The sequence below is a fragment of the Sus scrofa genome, chromosome 5 (assembly GCF_000003025.6).
Source record: "Sus scrofa isolate TJ Tabasco breed Duroc chromosome 5, Sscrofa11.1, whole genome shotgun sequence".
NCBI classification, from domain to species: Eukaryota; Metazoa; Chordata; class Mammalia; order Artiodactyla; family Suidae; genus Sus; species Sus scrofa.
The window spans coordinates 34,247,742-34,272,667 of NC_010447.5; the positions used below are offsets into that span (position 1 = coordinate 34,247,742).

A 24,926-nucleotide genomic window follows, 5' to 3' on the forward strand; every position below is an offset into this window, starting at 1 on the left:
AAGCTTTTAGACAATGACCTGGATTACGGTCCTAGTTCTGCCACTTAATAAATATGACTGGGGGCAAATCACACAATTTCTCAGTGTTCCCTTCTGCCAAATGGGATTAATAATAAAGTATTTTCTCTCAATTACACTGAGCTGTGATGATGACCAAATTGGCTGGTGTACAGTTGCTTTGCTACATATATAATGTATTGTTGTTATTATTACTAGTACCAAGTGATCCAGGGTATGAAATCTAATTCCTTATGGAGACTTTCACACAATGACATTTGATAATGTTTGCAATATAACATCCTTGCAAAATGCAAGTCTGACTCTTTATGAAATGGCCACATTTATTTTGTGGGTAAAGAGACTAATGTCTGAGTTTCTAAGTCTGTTCCTGAAGTTCTAAAGTCTGAACTTTCATGTTTAGAGCTGACAACTATGATTAGATTAGCTAACAATAATGTAATATAACTACATAATTATAATTCTTATGACAGATGAGTGAAATAGAGCAGAAAAGTAAGTGGGAGTATTGAGCTGGAGGAATCCAAGTTTGGGTGCTGGGAGAAAGGTTCTTTAGACTCCTTGTTCATGATGGGCTTGAGCTAATCCCATCCCATTCGGCACCGGTTCTCCCTGCTTTAACATCATACAGGTTATACTCAGACTTCTTCTCGCCATGGTGTGAACTTAGCATCTTAAGAGCTATGGAATTTGTCTCCCTAAACTGCTCCTTAGCAAGGTTAATTTGGCTGATGCCTGCCTGTACCCAGTCATCATGTTGACATTTGTACTGATGTTACAACAGCAATCTGGGTAAGGAGTTCCCTGGTGGCTCAGTGGGTTGAGGATCTGGTGTTGTCACTGCTGTGGCTTCGGTTCAGTCTCTGACCAGGGAACTTGTGCATGTTGCAGGTGTGGCCAAAAAGAGAAAAAAAAGCAATCTGGGTAAAACTGACAGTGTCTTAGCACTGATCAAGGCAGTGACACCAAACCTTACTAATAGTCATTGATTGTATTCCTCACCACCAGCAACTCCCAACATCACTCCCTGAACACCTCCACATAGGCAAGACTTCTCATGGGATGGCCATGTCGTGTCTTTAGGAGGCTGGACCACTGAAGCATTGAGCACAGGCAAAGATGTCCCAGGCATGGCCTGACACAGAAGTCAACAGAATCTGGACCTTGGCTTGAGCAATGAGGACCTCAGGAGGACTTGGGATAAGCTAGAGTTTAGAGGACCTTCTCCCAGTTCTGGGTCCTAAGAATTCTCCTGTTTTCTGGTCTCATCTCGGAAGGAGTTTCAGGCTTCAATAATATCTAAAATAAAGCTTTGCACCAGACGGGTAGGATGAGCACTTAGAGGAAAAAAATGAAACAGAGTTAAAGGGAATGAGAAAATGCAAAGGGAATAATCTTGGCACAATTCGCATGTGTGGATGGAAGATGAATATCTGCTACCACAATAGCTGCATTTGTATTCTCCCTGCTTAGGAGACTGCTTATTTTATGAAAGATGTGTCATTGAAGGGTATATCTGTGTGGCATTTGTTGTGTCCTAAAGCCAAACGGAAGTTTATTACACTCTGCTGAGCCATTAATGTCTTGCAGAGTGGAAGTGTTTTTAAGGCAATGATGACACTACAGAAAGGGCAGGATCCGAATTTGGGAAAGCTTTGACATGTTCTTTGGAAAACGGACAAACATAAGCAGAAAGGGATCTAATAGGGAAAAAAAACAATTCAAAGTGGAAGAGTAAATGGTGTAGAGAAGATTGACTTTGTGCCCACGTCTTCCACTTAGCCACTGGATCAAAGGACAAATGCAGATCAACAGTTCCAGTCGACTCCCTGAATTCTCATTGTCTCTAAATAACACCCTCCTGTCATTTTATTTCATTTTTTTCTAATAGCAGTATAGTTGATGAGCAATACATGTTATGCGTGTACAATATAGTGATTCACTATCTTTAAAGGTTATACTCCATTTATATATATAGTTACTATAAAATATTGGCTATAGTCCCCATCTCATACAGTATATCCTTATTATAGATTATTTTATACATACTACCGCTTCTAAATTTTTTTTTTCTTTTTTTTAGGGCCAGCCCTGAGGCATACGGAGGTCCCCAGGCTGGGGGTCAAACAAGAGCTGTAGTTGCTGGCCTATGCCACAGCCACAGCAACGTGGGATCCGAGCTGCATCTGTGACCTGCACCACAGCTCACAGCAACACCGGATCCTTAACCCACTGAGCCAGGCCAGGGATTGAACCTGCGTCCTCATGGATGCTAGTCAGATTTGTTTCTACTGAGCCACCATGGGAACACACCTTCTCTCATTTTAAATCTACCCAGATCATAACTTTTCTTTAGCTATAGAAATGTACACCATCCTAGTTAACCCCAACTCATTTATTGTCTTCATTTGGAAAATATTTACTGAGTAATTCCTAGATGCCAGTCATCACATATACAAGAAAACACCACATGATCTTTATTGCAATAGCAAAGGCAATCTCAGTGTAGCATCAGACCCTGTTTCTTTTTCTTTGTAGTCACATAGGTAGATGGAATTAGGCTAAGGGAATGTTAAATGAGCTGGCAGAGTAGCAGAGCAGGATTTAGACTTAAGGTAGAGCAAATTTCAAATGTAGATGAGAGGCTCAAAAAACAGACCATAAGGTGAACATTGCCTGTGTTTAAATTCCACGCTTATCTGAATTTCAGAAAGAACTTTACTAGAAGGTAAAGTTCATATGAGGTGCCAGCTTCCCCTACAGTTAGTTACATAGCACCATGTGACTGAGTCCAAATCATTAAAATGTGGGTGGAAATGATAAGAAAATACTACACAACCAAAAACTTCTTGACAACCGGAGCTAGAATGGGATACCTAGGGGCATCTAGGTGACAGCTCCCATATAAGAACTGTGGCTTCAGTGGACAAATTTACTGGTAGACATTTATTATTTAGCCAGTAAACTTTTTTTTTTTTTGGCTTTTTAGGGCCACACCTGTGGCATATGGAGGTTCCCAGGCTAGGGGTCCAATTGGAACTGTAGCTGATGACCTACACCACAGCCACAGCAACACAGGATCTGAGCTACATCTGTGACCTCCTCCGCAGCTTGAGGCAACACCAGATGCTTAACCCATTGAGCAAAGCCAGGAATCAAACTTGCATCAGCATGAAGACTATGTTGGGTTCTTAACCCACTGAGCCACAATGGGAATTCCTGATACCTGAATATTTTAATCTCCAAGAGTCCAAATCATAAACTTATTATAATTATTGACAGGATTAGCTACATAATTTGGGGACCTTTGCAAAGGGAAAATGTGTAGCCCCATTCAAAAAGCAGGAAAATATTGCCACTAATGGTAATTTTCCCCTTTTTTGTAGTTTCTCTCTTGCTCTGTCATGGTGTTTTAATGCATTTAATTAATTTAATTTAACGTTCATTTAATTTAATTTTGCTATTTACTGTGTGCTCCCTCAGGTACAGGGATGCTCTTGGGGAAATCTTGATCCTCACAGGCAGGTAGGGCCCCACTCTAAGACTCGCTGTACAGCACAGTGCCAGTTGAGTTGAGCTCTGGCTGGGGACAGGTAAGTCCTCTGAGGCATTGCAGCCTCCACACCACCTTGCACTTGGCACCTGGGTCAGGTGTGGACAAGAGGCTTGCCACCCTAGTTGCCTTCTGAACGCACCGTGGAGCTGTGGTCCAGGGCAGGACCAAGTCCCTCCTGGAGATACTGTGGGCACTTGCATCCACCCTTAACCCTTCCATGCCATGCCTAGGCCCTGGCCTGTCAGTCTTCCTCACCCCACCACGTAAACTACTTGCCACCCAAGGCACGAGGGGTGGAGAGGGGCAGCCAGGAACCCAGGGAAGCAAGGAGGTGCAGAAGTGGCTGGAAGTGGGACTACACCTGAGTTGAGATTCCGAGTGCCGGGCCAAGTTTCATTGTCCCATCAGACTTCACCCACAAAAGCCAAATCCAAAGGTAAAATGATAAAGAATTTCAAGATGGTGACCACAGAACAAGTGTAGGGCATCCTCTGAGAGGGGCCCTGATTATGGAGCATCTATTACTTGCTCAGCACCAGGGATGCAGTTATGATCAAAATAGACCAAGACTCTATGCTGATGGAGTTTACATTCTAATAAAGTCCTTACTGAAATGCAGATAAGCATGGGAGGGGTCACACTTCCATGAGCAGTTTAATTACAGGGAAGGGTTAGCAAATAGTCATTTTTAAGCCTATCAAAGAGATCTGGACTTTGCACAGGCCTGGCTTTGGATACTGCTCTTCCATTTTTAATAGCCTGTGACATTGGGCAATTTACTTAACACAGTCTAAGCCTATTTCCTCATCCATAAAATGGGGATGATAATGATACCCATTTCTATAGGCAAAGAGTCTAATGGGCACATCCTCATGTTCCCTATTACCATTTTTTTAAATTAAGGTATAGTTAGTTGGTGTACAATATTTGATACGTTACCAGTGTACAGCAGAATGGTTCATAATTTTCAAAGGTTACACTCCATTTATTGTTATTATAAAATATTGGCTACATTCCCTGGTTGAATGATATATCTTTCTAGCTAATTTATATTATACACAGTAGTTTGTACCTCTTAATCCCTATCCCTAAATGCCCCTTCCAGAGTTCCCGACATGGCACAGTGGAAACGAATCCAACTAGGAACCATGAGGTTGTGGGCTCCATCCCTGGCTTCACTCAGTGGGTTAATGATCCGGCGTTGCCATGAGCTGTGGTGTAGGTTGCAGATATGGCTTGGATCTGATGCTGCTCTGGCTGTGGCATAGGCCAGCAGTTCGACCCCTCGCCTGGGAACCTCCATATGCCACGAGTGTGGTGCTAAAAAGCCAAAAAACAAAAAACAAAAACAAAAACAAAAAAACCCCACTAAATGCCCCTTCCACCTTCTGCTCTCCACTGGTAATCAATAGTTTATTCTCTACATCTGTGAGTCTGTTTCTTTCTAGTTACATTCATAGCTTGTTTTAATTTTTAGATTCCACATATGAGTGATATCAAAGTGTTTGTCTTTGACTTATTTCACTAAGCATAATACCCTCAAAGTCTATACATGTTGTTGCGAATAGAAAAATTTTATTCTTTTTAATGGCTGAATAGTATTCCACTTCTTTATTCATTCATCTGTTGGCAGACACTTAGGTTGCTTCCATAGCTTGGCAATTGTAAATAATGCTGCTCTGAACATTTGGGTGCATATATCTTTTCAAATTCATATTTTTTCTTTTTTTCAGATGTATACTCAGGAGTAGAATTGCTGGTTAATATGGTAGTTATATTTTTAGTTTTTTTTCTGGAACCTCCATACTGTTTTCCACAGGATCTACACCAATTTACATTCTCACCAACAGTTCTACTAGGGTTCCCTTTTCTCCATATCCTCACCCACATTTATTATTTGTGTTCCTGTTAATGACAGTCATTCTGACAGGTTTGAGGTGATACCTCCCTGTGGTTTTAATCTGCATTTCCCTGATGATTAACACTACTGAGCACTTTTTTCATGTGCCTCTTAGTCATCTGTATGCCTTCTTTGGAAAAATATCTATTCAGGTCTTCTGCCCATTTTTTAAAAGCTATTTTTACTACTACTATTTTTAGTAGTAGTATTGACAGTACTAACTGCCATTAGATTTAGCTTAAATGAACAGAAATAAAATGCATGGCATTGGAGAAGTGACCCTGAGGAAAAGAAGAAGAGTATTCTGGTGAAGGAAGCATTTTATCTCATTGCAGCTAACTGACCCAAATTTAGGTTATTTTTACTTATTTAATGCCAGGTGAATGAGATTGTTTCTTTCTTTTTTTTTTTTCTTCACTAAATTGACTGAATGATTTAGTGCTGTATAAAAAAGGAATCTAATAAATAGCTTCCTTCTATTTCTGTTAAAAAAAAAACTTGGGTTTTTAAAGTCAAGTGAAGCAAAGTTTATTTCTGATTTCTAGAGGCAAGAAAATGATCACGTGTCATGGATTTCTCACTAAACTATGAGTGATGAAGTTTGGTGTTCGTGTTCACCTCTGCTACCACCTGCTACATGCATTCTCTTTCCTCTCTGGAGAATTGCAGTAGTAACACTTGTCACAGTGCCTACAGAGATATTTTGAGGATTAGGTCAAATACTTGAAATACGAGCAGTTTAATGAAAGGCATTTACTTAAAGAGGTGAAAAAGAATTGCAAGGGGACTGGTTTCTGATTTTAAAAAGAATCCAGGAATTGTTTGAAACATAGTTGGATTTCTACACATCTTGATTGTGACCTTCCAGAAAAGCATTCATAAGTCTGGAATTTCCTAGTGCTTTGCCAGGAATTAATGTTGAATCACCAGAAAATCAATATGACACACAGTATACCTTTATCTAGATGATAATTCAACATATACACTGACACACACACACACACACACACACACACACATTCACTTACGCACTCACAATCACCTTTCACTGTTCATGGAGATGCAGTTCAGGAGAAGAGGGAGTGTCCTAACCAGAGGGGGAAAGGATTCATTTTGCAAGTTGTTCTAAAGAGTCATTTCCAGCTGAAATATACCTTTATTGCTGATGAAACACAGTTTTAGTTTTTCTACCTTCCCTGAGAAATAGATTGTGTTTTCTTTCAGATTTATTTTATCTTAGATTTTATAACTTGTCATACAATTCCCTCAAGTTCTGCCTAGAACTCATTAATATGAACTGCACCCAATCTAAATCATCTACATTTTCCCCTCCATCTCCATTCCTCCCTCCTACTCCGTGTACGTGTTTGTGTGCATGTGCACATGCATGTTTTCAGCAATTTTCCTTCAGCATCAGTTTTTGTTTTTGTTTTGGCTGCACTGTGGCATGTGGAAGTTCCTGGGACAGGGATTGAACCTGTGCCACAACACCGACCCCAGCTGCTGCAGTGACAATGCTGGACTCTGGACTCTTAACCTGCTGTGCCACAGGAGAACTCCCTAGCATCAGTCTTTTTTAGAGACTCAACCATAGGCTTTTCCTAAGAGCCCAGGTGAAGTCTCTACAAACCGGGTCAGGAATCACTCCATACTATGTCTGAGGATTTCTTTTTGTTTTTTTCTTTCTTTCTTTCTTTTTTTTTTTTTTTTTTTTGTCTTTTCTAGGGCTGTACCCATGGCATATGGAGGTTCCCAGGCTAGGGATCCAATTGGAGCTGCAGCCACCGGCCTATGCCAGAGCCACAGCAACACGGGCTCCAAGCCGAGTCTGCAACCTGCACCACAGCTCACAGTAACACCAGATCCTCAACCCACTGAGCGAGGCCAGAGATCGAACCTGCAACCTCATAGTTCTTAGTCGGATTCTTTAACCACTGAGCCACAACGGGAACTCCATGTCTGAGGATTTCTTTTTTATTTTATTTTTTTTTATTTTTTTATTTTTTTATTTTATTTTATTTATTTATTTTTTTTTGGTCTTTTTTTTTTTTTTTTTTGTCTTTTGTCTCTCTTTTTTGTTGTTGTTGTTGCTATTTCTTGGGCCGCTCCCACGGCATATGGAGGTTCCCAGGCTAGGGGCTGAATCGGAGCTGTAGCCACCGGCCTACACCAGAGCCACAGCAACGCGGGATCCGAGCCGCGTCTGCAACCTACACCACAGCTCACGGCAATGCCGGATCGTTAACCCACTGAGCAAGGGCAGGGACCGAACCCGCAACCTCATGGTTCCTAGTCGGATTCGTTAACCACTGCGCCACGCATGTCTGAGGATTTCTTCTCCTTCCCTGAGCCTGCATATTTTCATACTGACAGAAGTCCTTTCTGTGCCTGGCTGAAAGTCCAAGATATTTAGACTATCTTATAAAATCCTCTTTGTCTCTGGTTAGTATACTTCCTGAAAAGAGATCACAGGGTTAAAAACTCAAAAGTATTGGAGACGAGGAGAGAAAGAGAAGGGAGCCTGGGAAAAGTTGATAGAAAACTTTTGGCTTTTCATCTGGACTGAGTTACTTAATCACTGTACCTTCACCAGATCCTCAAGAGACTCCAAGAGAATTCCTCGACTCTCTCTCAGGAAACAGATTGCTCCGAGTGAAATCCTCCTTGGAAACTAAAGTGCACAGAAAGCAAGAGAAAAAAGAATGTTTCAGGCTCTCAGTGATTTCCAATGATTTATTCTCTCTCCAGAATATGAGAGCTTCTTCAGGCTTAGAGTTTATTTTTGTTTAAAATGAAACTCCATTGATTGTCTGGAATTCAGCATCCTAGACTCTTCCCAATTTTGGATTCCTTTAGAAAATAAATAGGTAGTAATTGTCAGGTACCACGATGAAATTTTCCTATTTCTTCATGGGAAAGTGAGGAAGTGATTCAGTATCTCCTAATTTAAATTACTCCCGGTTTTAAACAAGGCTTGTGAAACCCACCGCTATTTGTCATAAAGGTTCAGGGTGCCAGGAGGAAGCTGGCCACATTTTGTTGTGTCTGTTTGGGACCAGATACAATACATGTGGCCTGCCTCCCATTTGAACAGAAATATCTGTGTTCTCTCTCTCTGTCTCTCTCTCTCTCTCTCTCTGTGTGTGTGTGTGTGTGTGTGTGTGTGTGCCTTATACCAACACCAATATTTCTGTCTACTTGAAGGCCATTATGGAGCTCCTTCAGTGCTAACTACTCCTCAAGGGAGGAAAGTGGGAGGGTGGGAGGTGAGTGGGAAAAGATATGGCTGGGGAGAGAGGCTAACGTGTATTTTGAGACCTACCGTGTGCCAGCACTGTCGTCGGCATAAAGTAAGAGGCTGAAGGTTTTGTTTGATCCTGAGGTTGGGCTAAGTTATTTAACCTCTCAAAGCCCCAATTTCCTCCTCTATAAAGTGAGAAGACCTATGTGATAATATCTAACACTTTTGAGTGCTTTTTGTGTCAGGCACTGTTCTAAGTGCCTACGTGTGCACAAAAGCCTATGAAGTAGTGCCAGGGATAAAAGAAGAGAATTTTATGTAAAGAGCTCAGCAAATAAGTGTTCAGAAATAGTTAACTGTCATCATTATAACGATATATCTTATTATTCTACATCTAATAGATATAACATAGCTTACTTAATTTTCTCAAAGCCCCTACAAAGTTGGTATCATCCTCTCTATTTTTTTCTGTGTGTGTGTCTTTTTAGGGCTGCACCCTCAGCATATGGAGGTTTCCAGGCTAGGGGTCAAATTGGAGCTACAGCTGCCAGCCTATGCCACAGCCACAGCAACGCCAAATCCAAGCTGCATCTGCGACCTACACCACAGCTCATGGCAACACTGATCCTTAACCCACTGAGCAAGGCCAGGGATCGAACCTGCATCCTCATGGACACTAGTCAGATTCATTTCCGCTGAGCCACGCAGGGAACTCCATCATCTCTATTTTTTTTAATCACAAGGAAACTACATGAGGTAGGGAACTTGCACGTATTCGCTTAGCTGCTAAGACATAGAGTAGGAAAATTTATTCAGATTCATTCTGACTCTAAACTTGTTCTCTTCTCATTATGTTGCAAAAAAAAAAATTCACCAATTCATTATACGGAAACGCTGTCTTCTGCCCTGTGGCTGCAGGGTTTCTTATTGCTGTGATCCTGCTCTTGGTCTGGATTTGGTCCCAACAGCTTTGTTGAGAAGAGGGATCTGCATTGCAGAACAAATATGCCTGAGGGGACATGTGAGGATATGCCCACAGATGGGTTTAGTTGTTGGCGTTATTGTGCATCCATCCCCAACTCCCTACCTGGGAGAGCTCCTGATACTACCACCACCATCACCTTGCCCTGATTAACCCTTGCTTATTTTGCAAGGCTTGGTTCAAACTTCATGTTCTTAGGAAGCGCTTACCTGAACCTTGACTTTCTATTCTTTTAGTCATTTTTTCAGCAAACATTTAATGAGGGCCAACCAAGTGTCAGGTACTCCTCTAGAAGCTAGTATACTATATATATATTTTTTTTTTGTCTTTTTTTTGTCTTTTCTGGGGTTGCACCCACGGCATATGGAGGTTCCCAGGCTAGGGGTCGAATCGGAGTTGTAGCCGCCGGCCTACGCCAGAGCCACAGCAACATGGAATCCAAGCCAAGTCTGCAAACTGCACCACAGCTCATGGCAACACTGGATCCCTAACCCACTGAGCAAGGCCAGGGATCAAACCCGCAACCTCATGGTTCCTAGTCAGATTCATTAACCACTGAGCCATGATGGGAACTCCAAAGCTAGTGTACTATATTGAAAATTCTCTATGGTGGTGCTTTCATTCTTGTTTAGGAATGGTTCCCCACAGCCTCCTGAAATTCTCATTTATAACACTGCGTGTGCTTGTTGCCATTTACTTGCAGGAATTTGAACTAAGGTCATTCTTTCGCACTAATTTCTGAATCCAAAAAAAGGCATAGACCACATGAGATTTTTTTCTATTAGCTTGGAGCTTTGCACTCAGCAGGTGCTCAATAAATGAATGAATAGCAGTGAGACACATTACACCATCTTTCTTCCACGGAGCCCCAGCATCGGGCATTCTCAGTATTGACTCCCAGGAGTTCCTTTAGAGCTGTGCTCAGGCATCCAGCCTGGAAGCAAGATGTAAAAAGTCCATAATGTAAAAGCGAAGGGCTCCACATGGTGACCTACCTCTTTAAAGGTTCCTGCCATGTGGAAGTGGAGGCAGAGGAATTTTTACACAGTGTTACTGCAAACAGAGATTGGTGCAACCACTCTGGTAAGCAGTCTTGCAGAATTTAGTCAGAGCAAGTATATACACATCCAGTGTTCCAACAGTATAGCTCCTGGATATATATCCCAGGGATATTCTCACCTAGGTCCACGAGAGGACATTTGCAATAGTGCTGACTGCAGTATTACTTCTGTCTGCCTATCACTGGGAAAGCAGTGGGTAAAATGTTCTGGGGGCACATGATTGGACAGGAGGTGGCAGTTAGGAATAACGGATTAGATACACATAGAGCAATATGGAATCATGCAACATATAGCCGTGCTAATGTTTAGTGGAAAAGGTAAAAACAGAATGAGATGCTTAACACACATTTATGTAATTTAAAAATCCATGAATACAAAATACTACGCATTTTTGCTAAAAAAAAAAAAAAAAGGCAAAAAAAACCCATGGGAATTCCTGCTGTGGCTCAGCTAGTTAAGAACCCAATATCCATGAGGATGCAGGTTTGATCCCTGGCCTCACTCAATGGTGCTGCTGCAAGCTGCGGCATAGGTCGCTGTGGTGGAGGCCGGCAGCTGCAGCTCTGATTTGATCCCGAGCCTGGGAACTTCCATTTGCTGCTGCAGGTGCAGCCCTAAAAAGAAAAAAAAAATGTTAAGGAAAAAAATACCTGCAAATAAAAATATCCACACTAAACACCTCAAAATGATTGTTTATGGTGAAAGAAGCATGAGAGTGGTGGTGGGAATAAATGAAAATTAATTTATGTAATAATCATTTAATAATGTAATTTATTATGTTAATTTATAAGCAAAATAAGGGAGAGACCTTGCATGGACTATTGATGACCTTGAACAGAATGTTCAAAAGTAAACAAACTCAGAGTGTTTTCCAGAGCATTTGCCCTGTCTGTGTACCACTTGCCAGACCTGCCTGTCATGTTCATTGCTGATGTCACCTGTAGGTCACATGGCTTGCAGAGGTGCTTTGGATATCTTAAATGTGTTTCTTCTTCTGCAATGGTGGTCCTTGCTCAGTTGCCCATGGTAATTGCTTGAGTACTCTGAGTTCCCAGTGTCTGCTCCTGTCTAGCTGACAGGAGAATTTGGCAAAACAAGGAATGTCACTGTGGTTGGCTCAGCTGGTTCTGCTCTAGAAAATCACTGTGAATGATCCAACTCTGTCGTGCCAAGAATGCTGAAGCTTAGCCTGTGGCATGTGGGCCCCGTCATGGCCTCTCAGTTATGTAGAAAAGTCGACATAACTCCTGCATTTAGTTTGTAGCTTGATGCCATGTTAGTGCAGCTGCAGTCTTGGGTCACAGTTGTATCTGCATGTTTCTCTGAGCATGGCCAGGCGTCCAGTGCTCCCTGGGCCACCTCTAGCACTGTAGCTCCCCATCATTGACCTTGTCATCTTGCCACAGCTCCTGAGTCACTATTTCTAGAACTTTGACTCTTCAGGCAACAGAGATACCACAGCACAATGATATGGTGTTGGGTCCTTACTCTGTTGCCACTGGCAGCCATGCTTCTCACATGGGGGTGCTTCTCACATGGGGGTTGGTAGAGGCCAGACTCTCCATTGTAACAGCCACTGGTTGAGATGCCCTGAGGAGCATCTCAAGGAGAATATATTTGGGGAGCTATAAGTCCAGAGACTTGGGTTATAGCCTAGAAAAGCCAGAATGGAGGGACAGCAGAGACTGGATAGAGTGGAGTATGCCGTTGTATGGAACCAGTCCAGCATGGGACAGACAGAAAACCTTGTACAAGAGGGTTAGGAGGACCATACGATTCAAGGCACACACTCCCAAAAGGCCTCAAATATCGATTTTGGATATTTTGATTTCTGATATTATCTCCAAAGGAGTATATAGTCAGGCCTAGAGAATCTCTGACAGGATGGGAGATTTGGAAGAACTTTATCATACCACCTTCAACTTGGGGCCTATTATTTATAGGACTATAGTCTGCGGTATACTACAAATGAAATACGTTGTTTGTGTGTGCATGCCTTAAAAAAGAGCCTAAAAAAGTGAGGCTGAATATCTCAAACTCTGAGAAGACTGGTAGAGAACCAACTAGCAGATGTCATAAAAAAGCTGGATCAGAATGAGCTTGTAACTAGAAGGTTAAAACGAAAGAGGACAACCAGAGAGCACCAGTTAGTTCTTGGAGAATTTTTACTTAGGTAAATCTTCTCCTAAAAAAATAATACAAGCTCGTTCCTGAAAATTCATAAAGTACAGAGCATTATAAAGCTTAGAGTTAAGCTGAGAAGTAATTGCTGGAAAAATAGTGCTATTCAGACTTTTCTCTGTCTGTGTGCGCATGCACACACACATTCGCACGCACGCACGCACACAAACACGCGCACACACCCTACATAGAATCAGAGGACACGTGGTTTTTTCTCCACGTAGCAACATCTAAACATTTATATTTTCATGTCTATAAATATGTATCTATATAATTCTAATTAGTGGCTTTAAGGCTTCATTGTATAGATATGTCATAATTATTTAACCAAATTCCTATTGATTATGTTTGGGTCATTTCAAATTTATCAGTACCATAAACTCTCTAGCAATCAACATCCTGTTTGTTCATCCTAACACAGTTATCCAACTATTAGCTTAGGATACATTTCTAGGCGTGAGACTTCTAAGTCAAAGACTTCTACTAAAGAAGGCATTTCTACTTGTTGCCAAATTTTCCCCTAGGAAAGATGCATCGGTTTACACTCCCAGCAAAAGTACAGGTGTGTGCCTATTTCCCCAAATGCTCAGCAACATCGTATGTCATCCATCTTCCTTTTTTTTTTTTTTTTTTTTTTTTTGTCTTTTTAGGGCTGCACCTGTGGCACATGGAAGTTCCTAGGCTAGGGGTCAAATTGAGAGCTGCAGCTGCCCGCCTATGCCATAGCCACAGCTACACCAGATCGGAGCCATGTCTGTGACCTATACCACAGCTCATGGCAACACCGGATCCTCAGTGAGTTACACTGAGCAGGGCCAGGGAGTGAACCCAAGCTCTCATGGATCCTAGTTGGGTTCCTTACCATTGAGCCACGACGGGAACTCCTGATCTGTCTTCTTGATCATTTCCATCTGACATCTGGTTCTTCTTTTGAAGCCTGGATTCCATCACCAGTAGCTTGACCTTTTTCAAGGTTAGACAGAAATGGCATTTTATTATCTGAAGATCTGGCTTCCCAGGGAGACAAATCAGTTTTCTCCATAAACCACTGAAAATTTATCCTGCTCTTCAAGATTGAACTAAACTTTCCTTTAGCTGTGTGCCTGGATTTCTGAGTTTTACTGGCAAGAACAGATTGGTCTTATTTCAAAGCTGAGTAAAATTAATGGCCAAGTGAAAGATCATCTGTGGTCAGTGCTGACCTCAACTGGAAAATAATTATCAGGACACCACTCAACTGCACCCAGGTCACCATCCCTCTGATTTATCTTAGAACTCAAGCTAAACAAGTGTTTATGTTCTACATAAAAATCTATCTTTTATTCAGTCATACTATTTGTTTTAGGCATTTAAACCATTTTTTGGTTAGTGACGAAACAGCTCACTTAGATCTAAGAATATTAACATTTTAAATTTGCTTCATCAGAATTTTTTTTTCTTTTTGCTTTTTAGGGCTGCACCCATGGCATATGGAGGTTCCCAGGCTAGGGGTTGAATTGGAGCTACAGCTGCCAGCCTACCCACAGCCACAGCAACATCAGATCCGAGTCGCATCTGCAACCTACACCACAGCTCATGGCAACGCCAGATCCTTAACCCACTGAGCAAGGCCAGGAATAGAACCTGAAACCTCTTGGTTCCTAGTCGGATTCATTTCCACTGCACCACAATGGGAACTCCAGAATTTTTTTCACTAAAGTAGTGGTAAGATAATTATAGAAATTATGACATTTAATCTCCTAGGAATAATTTCACCTTATAATTTATATTTTTCCTATTTCTAAATATTACTTCCATAAATACACAAATACACCCCTAATAATTATTTTTTCCTGCCAAGAGTCACTGTCCTCTCAAAAATTAGTTTTCTGTACCTTATTGTTTGAAATAGCGAGAAATAGCTCCTAGCCTTGTTCCACCAGCTCTGTTCACCTTCTGTCATCAAGGGCAAAGTCCAGCCAGGGACACGGATCCTCATGTGATCCAGATGACTCTTTTTAGCTTAATTTTTTTTGAAATATATTGCAAGTGCTACTCAACCTACTTCCATATTTTATGGAGTTTTTGAAAAAGATAAACTTGCAAGTGATTTTGCCCATCTTATTGATCCTCCAGAGTAAATTTTCTGGATGATGTCTACAGCCTGTATATGGGGAGAAAAGAAGGAAAGAGGGACTGGATGAAAGCAACCAGCTGAAGAAGGATAAACATATGAGTTGGTGGCAAATGAGCAAGATTATTTCCTGCACATAAGACCCAGGATTTCTTTCTTTTTTTATATAATGATTTTAATTTTTTCCATTATAGCTGACTTACAGTGTTCCATCAGTTTTCTACTGCACAGCAAGGTGACCCAGTCACACATACATGTATACTTTCTTAAGACCCAGGATTTCAAACTAGGGTAGCATCGGCTAAAAGTACAAGTTTCAAATTAAAAAAAAAAATGAGATTAAACCTCAGCCAGCTCTCCTGTGTTCCCCTGTGTGACTTTGGTCATGGTATTTTTCTTCCCTAAACCTCAGTAATAGTGGTATGGGTTTTTTTTTTTTGGATCATTTTAAGGATTTCATGAGTGAATGTATATATCTCTCTTAGGATAGCACTTGTTACATACGCTATTCAATAATGAGAGCTAGTCCTTGAGATATGGTGATCATTTTTTCCTTCTTCAAAATCATTCAATATTTTATACTTCAAGGCAAAATATAGCCCTCAAGCTATATATACTTATATTTGGTATAGTTGGTGAGTTAAGAATGGACTTTATACTTATAAACAATTGCAAAGAGATCGAAAGAATAGTGATATTTTGTGCCACATGGAAGTGATATGAAATTCAAATTTCAGTATCCATAAATGAATTCTGTTTAGACACAGCCACATTCAACATTTATGTATAGTCTTTGATTGGTTTTGTGCTAGAAAGGCAGTACTGACTATCTGACTCTTTACAAAGTTTGTCAACCCCTGCTTTAGGGAGCTGTTGAGCATGGACCATGTGAGGACTTTCATCCTTGCTCAGGACCAAGAAGGACACTGCTTTCTATCCCCTCTCACAAGTTTTGTCTTGATTTTGCTAAGGGAACCATTTGGTCAAAGCGGTTCCTTGCAATCCAGAAGGATCATCCTTAGCAATGGTGTGCTCGTAAATGTATAATGACCAGCTTCACGGAGGAAAAGAAGACCTGATGTGTACACCTGGCTAATTTCTATGGTTTCAATACTTACACTATGGCTGATTTCAAGCCACAAATGTGTCACCAACTGGCTTGCAAAATTCTTAAGACTTTAATAAGTCATTGATTCCTGTGAGCCGTGCCAACCAACACCTGCAAGCCATTGCCCTTGACTTCCTCTGAAAGCCTCACTACTGCCCTCAGCCTGGAGCTCCAGGGGCCATGTCTTACTGCACACAAGGACCATGACTGTTATTGATTCACCAAGAAGGGGACTTGTCCTGTTAGGGGCTTATCTCAGAATACATCATCAGAAATACTGACCACCTATGAGAAATTTAGCACTGAGGAAAGCTGACACTCATGTGAGGAGAGAAAGTGCTGTGAGCAAGGAAGTTGTTGAATAATATGGTAAGAGATTTGGTACATTTGGTCTTTTTTTTACTTTTTAGTTTTCTAGGGCTGCACCTGTGGCATATGGAAGTTCCCAGGCTAGGGGTGGAATTGGAGCTGCAGCTGCTGGCCTACACCACAGCCACAGCATTGTGGGATCTGAGCTGTGTCTGCAACCTACACCGCAGCTCAGGGCAACACCAGATCCTTTACACACTGAGTGAGGCCAAGGATCGAACTTGCATCCTTGTGGATACTAATTGGGTTCGTTACTGCAGAGCCACAACAGGAACTCCCTGGTACATTTAGTCTTTGATTGGAGTATCTCAGGGATGCCAGAGGGCCATAGATTCATCCTTGTTTTCCTGATGCCGGCCCTTTTCTGAGCATGGTTGAAGCAGTGAGCCACATAGATCTCTCAGGAAAGAGCTTCCAGTCAGAGACTAGCAAGTGCAAAGGTCTTGGGGTGATTGCCTTTTTTTTTTTTTTTTTTTTTTTTTTTTTTGGTGTTTTTAGAGCTGCACCCACAGCATATGAAGGTTCCTAGGCTAGGGGTAAAATTGGAGCTACAGCAGACAGTCTAGGCCACAGCCACAGCCACTTGTGATCTGAGCCACATCTGTGACCTACACAGCAGCGCTGGACCCCAACCCACTGAACAAGGCCAGGGATCGAACCTGCATCCTCCTGGATACTAGTCGGATTCATTTCTTCTGAGAACTCTGGTGATTGCCTCTTAATTGACTTCTGTTATTCGTATAGGCCCTGACTCATAAGCTCTGCTTTAACTTTTGAAAAATATTGGGTTGATTGTTTACACATCGATTAGCCTGTGAGCTCCAAGAGGCTAGAATTCTCTCTCTCTTTTTTTTTTTTTTGGCATCTTCAGTGCCCAGCCTAATAGTAGCCACATGGTAAATGTGCAATAAACGCATCATACAACACATGATCAATCTTCCTCCCTCCCCATGCCTCCTTTCGGTGTTCTTCCAGCAATTCGTTGAGACCTTCTGAGAGAGAATCTCATCTTCATGAAACAAGCACTTCCACACTGCCCCACTAAGTCCCTTTCTTTTCCTTATGCAGCCCACACCTTCCCCTTTCCAATATTTTTGCATGTTGGGGCTGAATTTCTTCTTTATACATCCCAGGAAAAAAAATCTGAAGTTGAGACAGAGAAGCATAGCAAGGGTTTTAAAACAAGCGCTGCCAGCAGAGCACACAGAGGTCTAGAAGAGGCTAAGAGTCTACTGAAATTTTCCATTTTCAGATCAAGTCAGGGGGGGTGGAGGTTGGGAAGGAGATGGATTGCAGTTTCCCTTGTTTGACCAGTGTGTGAGAATTAAAGAAAATCAACCCTGGCCAACTGTCTGAAGAGCTTTCCTTCAGTTTTCTTTCTTCTTCAAATCCACTGCCAATCAGTTTCCCAGTCGTCTCTCTCTCTTGCTTCCTTGCTCCTTCCTCCTTCCCTATGTCCCATCAATTCACCATTTGTGTGTATGTGTGTTTGTGTGTGTGGTCCAGGACTTTATATGGAGACAGGTGATCTTAAATCTGCATGATGTGGCGGCTGTTCCAGGCTGTCCCGGACTGTTTCCCAACGATTGGGGCTGTGCAGGGCCAGCTATAGCAAGAACTTATTTGGGGCAGGAAATCCATTGACTCATGAGGTGTTATTTTTGCATTCCTTGTTTTTCTGATTATAACCATACTCCAGAAACATACTTGGACTGAAGCTTAAGTGTGACGCATAAAAGCCCACAGAGCGTTCTGAACACAGGCTAATTTTAGTTCAGACCACCGGTCATGCTAATAGGCGAGTACATTTTCCACTTTAGGTTCATACTCTTTCTCAGTTTGAATGGAAAACAAACTTCAAATTCGTCTGCGGTTTGTGTGCTAGGTTATTTTGCTCAGGAAATGGGAAAGCTTTGCCAGGTGAGGGAGGTAAGCACTTGATTAAAACAGGCAGACTGAACCAAACAGATCTATTTTGTTGGGGCCAATTTCCAATTGTTGGCTTCCTCAGGGGCCCTCAAATAAGGATCCAGGCAGGGTAGGAAATGCTTTCTTTTGTCCTCACCTTTCCTAATTGTTTGTGTGTGTGTGTATTTAATATTGGTTGGTATAGAAGAAGGGATAAAGAATGAATAGATCCATTCAAGGGTGACCTAATATTCACCATAGTTTAATGTAAATACAGTTGTCCATGGTTATCCACAGGGGATTGGTTCTAGAACCCTCCATGGATATCAAAACGCTTGTGTTCTCAAATCCTTTCTCAAAAATGGTGTACCAGTATTTCCATATGTGCATATCCTCACATATACTTTAAATAATCTCTAAACTACTTATAATACTTAATATAATGTAAGTACTCTGGAAATAATTGTAAATACAATGTAAAGGCTATGTAGATAGTTACCTACACAGAAAATTAGATTTGCTTTTTGAATTTCCCGAAATTTTTAAAAAGATAGTTTTGACCCACAGTTGATTGAGTCCACAGATGTGGTACCCGCAGATACAGAGAGCTAACTATACTATATGACATCAATTCTAAGGCACACACATTTGTTCCACATTTTAATATTTCTAATGTTAGAATGAGCCTCAGAATATATGATACACCATAGTTTAATTGGGGGGTGATTTTTAGTTTTCTTAGCGATACACAGAATTAATGGTGTGTTGGACAATCAATGATGTCTTAGAGTCAGTGACATATGGTATCTGCTTTGGACACTTTATCTGGAGCTGTAAAGGCAGAGCACACCTGTCAAAGACTTCAAAGGTCTGAAGGTCAAGGTATTGCTCCATGAAAGCCCATCTGTGCCACCTCCAGTATTGCTGTCTAAATGTGCTGTTGTGTCACTATGGATTCTACAGCTCCCAGTTATTGGGTTCTTACTGCAGCCGGGCCATATTCTAAGCACTTTACACACCCTGCCTCACAATCCCGTGATGTAGGAGGGTTCCTCTTTCAGTCAGGATCTAGGCAGGGGACAGAAACAATACTAGACATTTAAACAGAGGAAAGGATTAGAAAGAATTGCTAATGAGGTATAAAATTGATAACTAGTACTAAAAGGGTAAAAAGAGCCCTCTAAGGTATTAAAGAGGCAGTGACTATAGGAAGCAGCGACCACCCTGGGGCTAGGGAAACCTAAGGAAGAGGCTGAAGTTATTAAAACTTAGAAAGATACAGGGCAGGAGCTCCAGATCTGAACTGCAGGCTTCTGCTCCTGCTGGAGTCTCTGCGGGACAGGGGGAGGGCGGGGACGGGGAGGTGGCAGGGAAGCTGGCTCTGCAGGTGTTAGGAAAACTGCAAACTGGGTTTAGCTGCTGTTCCAGAAAAGAACTGATGCTGCTGTGATGAAGAAGTTCTGGCAGAAAGAGTGCTCAGGAACAGAAAGCAGGTAGGAGGAACAAACTCCTTCTTCCTTCTCAGCCAGCTGGCCAAGCCAAAATGCTGTCTCAGAGTTGCAGCCCCAGTGACACAAAGCAGAGCATGGAAGGGTGGTTTGGAGACAGGAAAAAAAAAATAGTGAAATATCTGGAACCTAGTTTAGTTTTGACATATTAAGATATGGAGACACGGAAATATTAAAAACAGTGAAATCATGCAAATCTGAAGATACAGAGTCAAGAAGTGAACGCAGGACCACCTGTGCTTAATGATTACACAGACTTGGCTCCTATCTTCTGCCTTCTGTGTGTTTCTTTGTCTCACTTTTGCATTTATTCCATCAACAACTATTTCTTGAGTGCCGACTCTATGTCAGGCGCTGAGCTTGGCTCTGGGGAAAACAGCAGTACACAGACACAGTATGTGTCCTTAGGGCACTGCAATCCAACTCTATTTCTGTGGAGAGTATTTTGTTTTCCTGTGGCTTTCTCTCTCTCAGACTTTCTCTTTCATCAGCATGTCTAGTCTGCAGGTGTATTGTCCTTCCTTCTTCAATTATTTAATGTCTGCTCTTCTCTGCCTTGCTGTCTAAATCTCTCTTATATCTTTTTTATCTGTCCCGGTGCCTTTCTCTTCTTGTGTTACCTTCTTTTTCCTTCCTCATATTTCTCTTCATATCTACGACCAAAATGTAGTCCCAAATATAGGTTCTGTTTTTGTTTTCTCTTTCCACAAGTTTCGGAAGCTTTGTTCTTAATATTTATTAAGTGAATGAGAGTTTATGATTCCCTATCTTAAAACCCAGATGAATAAATCTAATTGAGTAGGCTCTTGCAGTGCTCTGCAGTGCACAGATCTCTGGCAAAGGAGAGAGGGTGGATTTTCTGGGAAAGATGAAGCAGGATTCCTCAGAGTTGGGGGCCAACACTTAGAAAACTGGGCCCAACCCAAAGAGCTTGTCAACCCCCCAGTTTCCCTGGTGGGGTTCTGAGAGCTGAGGGGAGGCATGAACTAGCTGTCAGGAGTGGCTGGACTGGGGGCAGCATCGCCTCATGCTTGAAAGCTGGAAGCCTTGGGTGCCAGAGACAGAGAGTTCCAGGTAAGGCCATTGGCCCAAGGAATTAGGAGCTGAGTGGACAGCTGTTTCTGAGCTCTGAGAACTTGGGCATGGCTAAAGACTTTGTGGTGTGCTGTGCTGGAGATGCAGGCAGGGGCTCCCACTGAGCCCCTGTGAAACTGGATGAACTGCTCCACAGCCCTGGGCCACGGGTTGGTGCTTCTGTGTCCTTTACCCCAACTCCCAGGCATTGACTTCCTGTGCAGGTGCAGACTGCCAAAGGCCACTTGGACCCAGGATGCCACCCTTCAGGAGGTCAGGAGGCTGGGAGCTAGCAGGGTAGGAAGTGGCCCGAGGTGTAGGAAAGGCCTGTTGTCTGATCTGCCTAGACTGGGTGTGCACGGGAGGAAGGGAAGGAGTCATTCATCTCATCTCTCCCGCCCCTTCTCAGGGAAGGTGCAAAGGTGCCTGAGGGAGGCCATGTTTCATTTTGTTTCTGACAAAACGTGGTTGAAGGCCACAAAAGCAATTCATTTCTGGTGGGATCTTTCTGGAATGGAGAAATACAGAATGTTCTCATTCATCTGCTTTAAAATTAAAAGCAGGAACCATGTGAGTGTTCAGTAAAAACAACAAGTAATAAAAAGCACATATAGTCATTCCCCATTTATTAAACTTTGGGCAGGGATGACATTGTCCAAAAGAAAAAAAAAAAAAAAAAAAAAAAAAAAAACCACCATAAAATGTTCCATAGCATTTTTCTTTTAACTTTTAAAAACATTATGTATTTCACTGCCTCCTGAACCAGAATACAATCTAATCATCTTTTGGTGAATCAGCATTGTCCTTATACACATCAATTACAGTAAATATCTCTAGACTCGTACTTTTCCTAATTTTCTTTCTCTCATCTCTGTTAGGATTTTACTTATTGCTGCTATGAATGTTCTTTCTAGAAGCAAACTGCATCTCCTCTTTTTTGGTAGTTTCAATTTTTTGTTCTTACTATAGACGTGAAACTAGATGCGCCTATTAGAATTCTATCTAAAATAAAGGGGTGAGCAGGGTGGCCCCTGGAGTCCTCAGAATCTGATTTTTAGAGACACACATAAGTGCACATGGATGTGCTTTTTTAAAAAAAGAAATTTAGATTAATTCAGTAAATATTTATGGGCCTCTTTCTGAATATCAGACACTAGGTTAGATACTAGGAGTCAAAGGAAATAATCTCAGTATCTTTCTTTCTTCTTCTTTTTTTTTTTTTGTCTTTTTAGGGCCACATCCATGGCATACCAGAGGTTCCCAGGCTAGGGGTCTAATCAGAGCTGTAGCCCCTGGCCCAGGCCACAGCCATGGCAATGCCAGATCTGAGCCACGTCTGTGGTCTGCACCACAGCTCATGGCAAGACCGGATCCTTGACTCACTGAGCAAGGCCAGGGATTGAACCTGTCCTTATGGATGCTAGTCAGATTTGTTTCCACTGAGCCACGACGGGAACTCCTCAGTATCTTTCTTTAGGACACACACACAGTTCATGGGGGAGACAGACACCCATGATAGCACCTGACAAGATAATCAAATAAGTAAGTTTCAGAGGAGGGCTGGACAACCAAGGAGGGGTATTAGCCGGGTCTGGCCTCATGGAGAAGTCTTCCTCAGGTTAAGTCTCAAAAGATTTTATAAGGGAATTCCCGTTGTGGCTCAGGGGTTGATGGATCCGACGAGGAACCATGAGGTTGTGGGTTCGATCCCTGGCCTTGCTCAGTGGGATCCGGCATTGCCATGAGCTGTGGTGTAGGTTGCAGACAAGGCTTGGATCCCGAGTTGCTGTGGCGCTGGTGTAGGCTGGCAGCTGTAGCTCCGATCTGACCCCTAGCCTAGGAACCTCCATATGCTGTGGGAGTGGCCCTAAAAATGGCAGAAAGACAAAAAAAAGATTTTATAAGACCTGGCTTACCTTCCCTCTCCTACCACAGCCATTTAATTGTGGTTTTATAATGGATTTTCTCTCTTTCACCCTTAGATTTGTTGAAGTCTGTAGGCTTCAAATTAAAAGCAAACTGGAGGTCACTGGTAGCTTAGTGGTTAAGGATCTGGCATTGTCACTGCTGTGGCTCAGGTTACTGTATGGCTCAGGTTTGAGCCCTGGCCTGGGAACTTCTGCATGCTGCGGGCACAGCCAAAAAAAAAAAAAAAAAAAAAAAAAATTTAAAGTTAAATTTTTAGTATAACTTGACAGTTTGAATTTAGGCCAAATGTCATGTTTGAAAACTAAGAGTGTAATAGGCATTTAATAAGGAAGAATGTAATCTTAGCCCTTATAGAGAACAGTTAATGATTAAAGGGTCAGGGGGCCAAAGAACCCATCAAACCCTTAAAAATGGCATTATCAAATACTAGTTTTTTTTTTCTAGCCTGATTGTTCCAATTCTTTCCTAGATTCCATGTGCATGCAATATGCATGCAATAAATTCCATTAAAATAAATAAGTAAAAGTAAATTGAAGGAGCTCCCACTGTGGCTCAATGGGTTAAGAACCTGATATAGTCTCCGTGAGGATGTGGGTTCAATCCTTGGCCTCGCTTAGTGAATTAGGGATCTGGAATTGCCAAAAGCTGTGGTTCCGGTTGAAGATGCCGCTCGGATCCCACATTGCTGTGGCTGTGGCATGGTCCTGAAGCTGTGGTTCCAATTTGAACCCTAACCTGGGAACTTCCATATGCCACATGTGTGTCAGTAAAAAGAAAAAAAAAAAACAAATTGAAGTCAATCTAGTCATACCATACCACAATTTTTAAATTACCCACAGATAACAATAGTATATTCACAAAAGAATTACAGGTAATCCATATGTATGTAAGACGTGATCAGTCTTATGAATAATGAAAGAAATGTTTCTCCTAAGAACAAGGGTATTTTCCTCCATAATCATAATGACTAAGATTAAATTTAGGAAATTTAATGTTGATTTAATACTATCATCTAAAATACATTCTGTGTTTAATTTTGCCAGTTGTCCCAGTAATATTTTTGTAACATTCTCCCTGCCTGTATAACACATTGCATTTAGCTGTCATGTCTCTTTAGCCTCCTTTTATCTGGAACAGCTTTTGTCTTTCATGACCCTGATATTCTTTGAGTATATTTCAGCTGTTTTGAAGGCTGTTCCTCAATTTGGTTTGTTTTCTCTTGACTAGATTCAAGTTACCACTTTTGGCAAGAATGAGTATTACATATTTTTTGAGGGTGAAAATCTGTTATCTCTCTTCATGTAGCACCATGGGCTTTGTAGCCTCATGAGATTTGGTTTGAAATCCTGCCTCTGCCATTTCTTGGCTATGTCATTCCTGGCCAGGTTACTTATTTCAGCCCAGCATTCAGCCTCAGGGTATAAATATTATTTATCTCTAAAGGCTATGATAAAATCAAGAGATTTAATGAATTTAAAGAACCTAAAACAATGATTAACCACTACAAGGTGCTACACCATTTTTATTTTAAATATCAAATGACTAGGGAGTTCCTGTCGTGGCCCAGCAGAAATGAATCCAACAAGGAACCATGAGGTTTCAGGTTCGATCCCTGGCCTCACTCAGCGGGTTAAGGATCCAGCGTTGCCGTGAGTTGTGGTGTAGGTGGAAGATGCGGCTTGGATCTGGCGTTGCTGTGGCTGTGGTGTAGGCCGGCAGCTGTGGCTCTAATCTGACCCCTAGCATGGGAACCTCCATATGGCGTGGGTGCAGCCCTAAAAAGCAAAAGTAAATAAATAAGTATCAAATGACTATGAAATAGACTAATATTGCAAAAACTGAGGGGTTTTGAAGAATTGTTTGGGGCTATAGTAGTGTTTTGGGATAGTGTAGCCTCTATCCCTACTGTGCTTTGGAATGTATAATTTCTACATTTTGAAAGTTTGTTAAGAAACATAAATCATAGACACATTTTTGT

General features: G+C 41.8%; 1 long non-coding RNA gene across 21 annotated transcripts in view; it reads right to left on the bottom strand.

The window, feature by feature from the left end:
- Positions 1 to 24,926, bottom strand: part of LOC102168027 — a 209,937-nt gene that overhangs the window by 30,873 nt on the left and 154,138 nt on the right. For 17 of the 21 annotated variants that reach the window (XR_002344024.1, XR_002344023.1, XR_002344036.1 and 14 more), the window contains 2 exons: positions 13,802 to 13,902; positions 8,059 to 8,145 (listed from right to left, as the gene is read on the bottom strand). This is a non-coding gene — a long non-coding RNA (uncharacterized LOC102168027). Of the gene's footprint in view, positions 1 to 8,058; positions 8,146 to 13,801; positions 13,903 to 14,813; positions 15,083 to 24,926 lie in introns of all 21 variants that reach the window. The other 4 variants (XR_002344040.1, XR_002344038.1, XR_002344028.1 and 1 more) reach the window with 3 other exon arrangements.